At 44.8% G+C, this 7,727-nt stretch overlaps 1 protein-coding gene across 5 annotated transcripts in view; it reads left to right on the top strand.

Annotated features, from left to right (window-relative positions):
• TMEM150C (transmembrane protein 150C) overlaps nucleotides 1–7,727 on the top strand; it is a 72,164-nt gene that overhangs the window by 33,330 nt on the left and 31,107 nt on the right. The window lies entirely within an intron of this gene.

Below are 7,727 nucleotides of genomic sequence, written 5' to 3'. Positions count from 1 at the left end.
CTGCTGAACTGCTTCCCCTCAAATGCCTACTCCAGCAATGAGATTGGTTACAGTCCCAATAGAATTGCTGGGCTTCCTCAGGTGTGCAGGAGTCTGTCTGTGTGGACTCTGGATCATCGATTTATATTATTGATGTGAGAAGGAATGCAAACTTCCTGCTTGAGCAGTGCAGGGAAAAGCCAAGGCAATTGGGTTTTGAAGCTAAAATGCAGTTTTTCTCTATGAATCTCCCCCTGTATTACAGGGAAGACTAGCTGGGGAATCTTATGGCTGGAAATGCAGTAAAAGGAAGTTTATGGTGCCTGTGGGCATTTAATGTACTCAGGTAATACAGAGCTTATTAGAGCAGGCTGAAAGCTTCCATTTATTTATGTATTTATTTATTTATTTAGAGAGGGAGCGATCATTGGGTTAGTCTCAATAAGAACGTGATTCTCCTTGTAGGTGAGCTCATGTAATCTTACTGCTGATACAACTAAGACCAGGATGAAAAAAATAGTTTTTTTGGGGGGGAAAACCCAAAATTTGTTTTTAAGATATTTAAAATTGGCCTATTTGTAACTTATTTTCATAGAGGTTTTATTAGTCTTTCTTGTACTTTGATTATTTTTACTTACAATAACACTCTTTTTTTTTTTTGATAAATCAAAATTTCTATAACTGTTTCAATAAAAGTTACTATTTTAAGATTGCTGTGTAAATGTTCCTAAAAATAAGTCAATAAGGACAATTTTATGAAGGGCTTCCTGTTTGGAAAAAGCTGCTTTTTCCCATGGAAAATGTTTTTATTTGGCGGGGTGGGGGGGCTGGCACAGGTCCAAGGCATAAAAGGTATAAAAATAGTATCAAGCCAAATATCCATCCCAGAATATGCTCCTTTTCAGTCAGTGTCAGAGTCCCACTGTGGTCACTCTTCAGGAGTACTGCTTTTACCTAGCTTTCTGTCTTATTCCATACAACACACATACTAGGCCATGTAGTAATATTCCAGCTGAAATTCTGTTCATCTCCAATTGCTTCATTGTTGCCACAGTTTCAGGATAGGAGTGCCTTTGATAGTTCTTGAGGGAAACTTATATTACTTTTCTTTTTCTTTTTTTTGATTAGCCTGAAGAAAAGATGAGGGATCTTAGGATGCTCATTTCAGTATGTTCACAGAGCTTGGTCCTGGGAATGGTGCCATTTAAGAGGAAAACAAATTGGCTAATATCTACAGCTACATGGCATGGACTAACAGAATTTACTGGAATATGTACAGCAGTCTGTATTTAATTGCATAGCCTCAGGACTGACAAAAGGCTGTATACATACTCACTTTTCTAGTACTAATGCACAGTAACTAGTGAAACAGGCTGCGCATAGCTTTTCACCGCTCATTACCTTGTTTCTCAGTGCTCCTTATGCCTATAATACTCTCCTTGAAATTGCCATGACCTAGTCAGTCCAAGTCTGCTTTAGCAACCTTGAAGGTGAAGATTCCTGTCAGCTTCTACATTTATTCAGTGAAACGGAGTTTAGTTGTATTACAAAGTAGACAGTGGGCTCAGAGAATTTCTATACATTGCAAGTGGTTTATGCATGTAACTGATATGCAGAAAAACAGAGATTTGTTGCAAAATATAAACAACAAGCAACAAATTGGGACCAGTATTACATTATGCAGGTAAGTGAATTATGCACTTATCTGATATAGATGTGCAGTAAACTGTGTACTTGGCGTATTCACACAGAAGTGACTGGTAACTTTGTGCACCTTCGTTGTTTTGAGTATTTTACCTGATACCTTTTCAGAGCTGGATGCCCTGCACTTAGATCAGCAAAATGAGAGAATGATTTCCAGGCTTTCAGGTGGCACTATCTTGAGTATTCTTACCTAGTTATAGATCTAGGGGTATTGAAAGATGTTCCCTTAGCCAATTGAAACAAAGAGTTCAAATCTCAAAAATAGTCATGAATCAGAAATCCTTCTTCCTCCCTCCTCCAAAAAAGGAAAAAAGCTTGGGGTCAAGTAAAGCATTTTGAGAATTTGGAAACACTTTATTTCAATTGTTTATAACTTTACAATTATTTTTACAATAGGAAGGTTAAATTTTTAAATAATAAAATTTTTGAATGCAGACTTGGCAATTATCATTTAAAACATATCAAAACAAAACATTTCAACAGTTTCAAAACTTTTTAAATGAGCTGATCTACAAACAACTTCAGTTATGATGGACTGGTGCTTTCTGATAAGAAAAAGTTATGTCAGAGAAATTCCCTACAAGCTTTTGACTTGGTTCAGAAGCTTGCAGTCAATTAGCAGACCATTTCAGACTGCATCCAGCTATTTCACAAATATTTTGCTATCTATATCTACTACCCTAGGAACAAAAAGTGAGAGCTTAATTGTTTTTCCACTAAGATACTGCACAGTTTAATGCTGCATTATTTTTTGATCATTTATCCTGTGCAGTACAATCCTGTACATGTAAAAGTGATTTAAGATCAGCCTTTATCAGAGGATACCACCATGTATCTTATTGATATTGAAAAGAAACACTTTTTGATAAGAGCAATGCTTTATTTCCCTTGTTGTCTCAGCTCTTTTTTTAAATTCTTTTTTTTCCTCACTGATAAAAATGGCAATGAAAACTTTGAAAAGTGACTTATTTTTTGAGGTGCCTCAATTTTTGGTTACCCCATTTAAGGCTTGTTTACAAATACATAGATTTCAGAAAGAGCTGAGTGCCCTCCTTTTTAGTATGGCATCCCTTTGAAGTGTCTCAAACTTGTATCTACAAAGCGAGGACCCCTATATTCACTGCCCTCTTAAAAATTTAGCCCTTGTAGTGTCAGTCTGTTTCATATAATTATAAATAAAGCTCAGTTTGTCTTCCTTTGAAATCCGTTCTTAAATATTAAGAGCAGTCACTCATGTTGAAACAAAGATTCTTTGTCTTCTGCACAGACTGATTACAAGGAACTGTTAAGTAATATTACTGAAAAACCAATTAATATTCTTCTCTTTGTTTTGGCAATAAAGAAGCACCAGCATGTGAAAGGCAGTATATTTCTGAGGTGTTACTGTGATGAAAAGGGTTGTGTAGGCTGAGGTCTAGCCTGCAGTTCTAGTTGGGAGCATTATGAACTCCCAACAAGAGTTCATAGTTGAGGAGGGGGTCAGTATGAGGATATGTTGATGTAAATAGCTTTGTAAGTGGGACACCTTTTATGCCCTTTTCACTCCAAGGGGGCAAATGGCAGTCTAGGCCTGACAGTAGGCCATAGGCTGCTTTTTAATCAGTTCCCCATAACTTAATATTTCATTATACTGGGTGAGTGTTGTCTCCCCGTTAAGACTATAGTTTGAGAACTGTGTCATTGCAAATGTGACTGACTGGGCTTGAGGAGAAGGAGTGAGGCTCTGAGAGAGCTGGGGAAGAGAAAAAAAGAAGGTCCCAGGGCAGACAGGGAGAAAAGGAATAGTTCCAGGAAGGACACAGTAAAGTTTGAGTGAGGACAGAAGAAACTGAAACAGCGCAATAAAGAGTGTTTTGGAATGGAGTCTGTTGTGCTGTTTGGAACATCTTCACTCTGATATGCCTACTCTAAGGGCACAGACAGAAATGATAATTTTTGCCCAGTCTGGCTCCAGAAAGCGCTCTACAGCCATGACCAAACAAGTGCACACTGCAAAGCACTTTAAAAGGGCCCACCCATGCAAAAATCTGAAACCTCATTGCATTGCATGAGGGTGGAGATGAAAAGGTTTTGAAACCATAGCATTTTCAGTAACTTCTGTCTGTGCTGCCTCCCAGCCTGTCACTGTTTTCAGAATGGGGGAAGGGAAGGGAAGGGAGTAGAGGGAGTTGGATCTGGGGGTTTTTCAGCCCTCGCTAGAGGGTGGGGTTGGGTGTATTGGAGCCCTCCCAAGGTGTGTTGTGGGGGGCTCCAATACACTCACCCCACCCTCCAGCACCAGCTGGGGAACCCTTAGAACGAGCTCTCTCTGCTCCCTTTCCCTGCTCCAATCCTGAAAACAGTGCAGGTTGGGGGGGAGGGGGGGCAGGCACTGCCAGGGGAAACTGGCACTAGACTTCTAGCCAGTAGCTCCATTCCCCTCTCCCAGGAACCAGCAGGTCTGGGGGATCGTTGCAACTCGGAACACTTCCTGCAAAGCATTCTCAGTTACAGCGGGGAGCTGTACTTCTATCTGCTCTCTAGGGGCATTTATATACATACATTTGTCTGCTCTGATGCGCTGTATTTCTGGTGCGTTGGATCAGGCTCGATTAACTGTGTCTGCTCTGCAAATGAGCTGATGTGCCCAGCACTTCATTGCATACATTTGTATAAATGATGAAGTACACATCAGCACTGAGAAGATGGCCGTGGTGTACTTTTGAACTAAAACACCTTTGTGTGTTAGTTCAGAAGTGCACTGCCTCCATTTTCTCAGTGCTGATGCGCATTTCGCCATTTATACAAATGCACACACTGCGGCACTGGGCACTTTTTTAAAAGTTCCCAGCGCTGTGGTGCAAGTACACGTACGAATTCCCTAAGAGGAGAAAGCACCCCTGTCCTTCCTGGGAGCTTGTTTTTTTTTTTTTTTCTGTTTAAGAGGAGGAGCTCTCTGAGTTGGGTCCTGTACATCACTGGGGAGGCCAGGGACTGAGAAGAGCCAGGGTCTCAAAGCCAGAGGCTTGCCCCTTGTGAAGTCACGCTAAGGCTGGTTGCTGGAGGACATCTCGGGACAGGGAGACTGAATAAGGCTTCTTCTTGGATTGAGTCCCACGGAAGAGCTGTCTCCTCCCCCTGGAAATGGATGTTTGATTCTTCCTGACAGTTAGTATTTCCTACTTTTGGATGTGCTGTGAAGACTAGATAATTTAAGCAACTAAATTATGTCCACTCTACAGCAGTGCATCATGGCCTCTTTCAATTAGAAATTTATCTGCTTAAGATTAAAAGGTCATGTCCATATGTGGACTCAGGGCTGCTGATGCTAGTATTTTGTCAAGCATTCAGACTCATTAGAGCCCATCAAGTTAAACGTGCTCTTAGAGCATGATAGTTGGGGCACAAGTAATCTGCCTTTGTGCCTGGCAGCTCAGTGATGCTGCAGAAAGCACTTCTGTTTTCTCTTTTAAATGCAGTGCTTGGCAGTGTGCCACATTGAAATCTTTGAAAATGACTTGATTTAGACCTGATTCCACTGAAATCTACAGCAGAATCTCAGATTTCAGTGGTACAAGATCAAATCCTCTCTGCACAGAGCCAGTACAGTGTGACCAGTAGCAGCCCAGTCTTTTTAGTGCTCGGTTGCTGGTACACCTCAGCCAATTTCAGTGAGGATGTGAGAGGAGCTCATTCTGGATGCTTGGCCAGTCCCTGGTTTCTTTGTACTAGCAAAACTTCAGTTGTAAGGTGGACTGTTCTCCATGGCTAGGCTGAGACCAGCAGCTCATTTTTATAATAAGCCTGTATATGTCCATTCAGCTGGTTGTTAGTAGTAGTTCCTGTTCATGTGATTTTTAGGTTTCAGCCTGTGACTGAGTTTCTGGGCTCTATTTTCTTTACCCCATACTGAAAACTTGACTTCTCTTGAATAATGAAATGTTTGAATGAACATTTCCACTGTACCATATTAAAGCAGGGGAGCTTGCTTCATGGGAGAAATCCACCTCTGTGTTGACAGCCTAAATTAGCCCTTATGTACTACTTAATAGGGAGCTTAAATGAGGCCATATGACTATTCTAGAGCCTCTGCTGAGTGAGTTTCATACCTGATGGTTACCTGCTCTAACAGATCCTGTAAAGGCAGTTCTTGTTTTGTATGACACAACTGAATGTAGAAGGTGCAAATAGGTCTGGATGTTAGTCGGGAACGTTCAGAAGGTCTTGAGGGCAATCTCTTGTCTTGTTTCAACCAGACTTCAGCTAGATGGGCTCCTGTGGCAGGGCAGTGTTTGTGCCTACCACTTTAAGGGCCTGGAGCTGGCAGCCAGCAGGTGCCTGATGAGGGCAGCCATTAGATTCAGGACTGCCCATATAAACAAGGCAGGTCTGATGCTGGGGGCCAGGCAACAACATCGTTGGCTGCAGAGTTGCTAGTATCATCTGGAGGTAAGGGAGGAGCTGTAGGGGATGGATAGGAGGCTCCTGGTCCTGGGTATGACCTAAAACTGCACCCTGCCGGGAGTGGGTGGCCTGGTGGGGCTCTCAGTGGTACAGGAGCCCCCAGGAAATGCCAGGCCAGTTACCACCCCAGTGAAAGGCAGGTCGGGGCGCCTTAACCCCTAGCCCCCACGACCGGGTGGGTTACCCCTTATTTTGGAGGGCTCAGAGAGTGGACCCTTGGAGAGTGAGAAAAGGGCCATAGACTCAGGCCTGTCTGAGTTTCCCCTGACTGGTCCATGTTGGGGCCAGGACCGGAAGGGTCAAAGAGCTGGGGGCCCACCGTGAGGAACGCCCAAGAGCTGAGGGTCTGGGGTCCGGACTGGCCTGGAGGTGGGCCAGGGCTAGAGAGCCGAAGGTCCCGGTGGGGGGGGTCACACCCAAAGGGGATCAGTTCAGGGAGCTATGGTGCCTGGTATGATGGCGGAAGAGACCGCCTGAGGAGAGGAATCCAGATGGGGTTCAATAGGAGGATTCTGGGGCCCAGTGTCAGAGCCGGTGTTTAAAGGAACATCGAGATGCCATCTGTGAGGCTTGGGCTGCATCTGAAAGGCTATGGCTGTGGTGTAGGGCTGGAAAGGAGCTGCAGATAGCGCCCCCTGGCATCGGGGCAGAAAATGGGCAGCCTCCTGCTTATTAACATCCATTAATTAATTGTATCAACAAGGCGTGGCGGGTAAGAATGTGGGCGGTTGGCCCAGGAACAGGTGGGCGGGCCACGGTTAGATGGGCCCCAAGTAGGCCCCCTGTTACAGCTCCTCAACCTATTAAGTACTTTGGAAATCCCAGTCATAATTCCTCTTAGAATGAATCTATTTGGAGCAACCAATTTCACCTTGCTTTGCTGCCAGCTAAGGGACTTTCTAAATCAACATGTCTCTTAGCTCCTTTCCCCTTAGATAACTTTCTTGCTTATGAGAAAAAAGTCCCTGCCACTGTGTGCCAGAATCTGAGAAGGGCATTGAAGTTGTTAAGAATGGTATGAAGTACATTACCTTGTACTATGAGAAAAGTGGAAGGAAAAGACTTAGACTAGTTTCTAGTGCACGTGCGGGCCCTGCAGAGCAGCAACAGTGTTGCATTTTGTACTAATAGGTTTTTTTGCTGACGGAATTACCATATTTTCATGCATATACCCTGCACACGGGTATAACTCGCACCCACGTATAACTCGCGGAAGATTGTGTTTTCGAAAAACAATCCATGCATTCCCTGCACCCCCGGGTGAGGACTCCAATCCAAGCGGTGCCTCCCCGCTGGGCCCCGGAGGCGCCGCTGGGTGTCCACTACATCCCCCGGCAGGCAGCAGCCGCGGCGGCAGTGCCCCCAGGAGAGAAGGAGACGGAGGGCAAGGCTCTGCCGCAGCCCACCAGCCTGCCCGTGCCGCTGCCCCCCATGGTGATGTATACGTGGGGAGGTGGTGCAGCCTGGCCTGACTGGGCCCAGCGGGGAGGTGGTGCAGCCCGCCCCGGCCCCAGACCCTGTGGCGGTGGCGGCGGCGCAGCCCAGCCCCAGACCCTGTGGCGGTGGTGGCGGCGCAGCCCGGCCCCAGACCCTGTGGCGGT

Source organism: Alligator sinensis, unplaced genomic scaffold, assembly GCF_000455745.1.
Source record: "Alligator sinensis unplaced genomic scaffold, ASM45574v1 scaffold42_1, whole genome shotgun sequence".
In the NCBI taxonomy this organism is placed as follows: Eukaryota; Metazoa; Chordata; order Crocodylia; family Alligatoridae; genus Alligator; species Alligator sinensis.
This window is presented reverse-complemented; position numbering and strand designations above follow the sequence as displayed.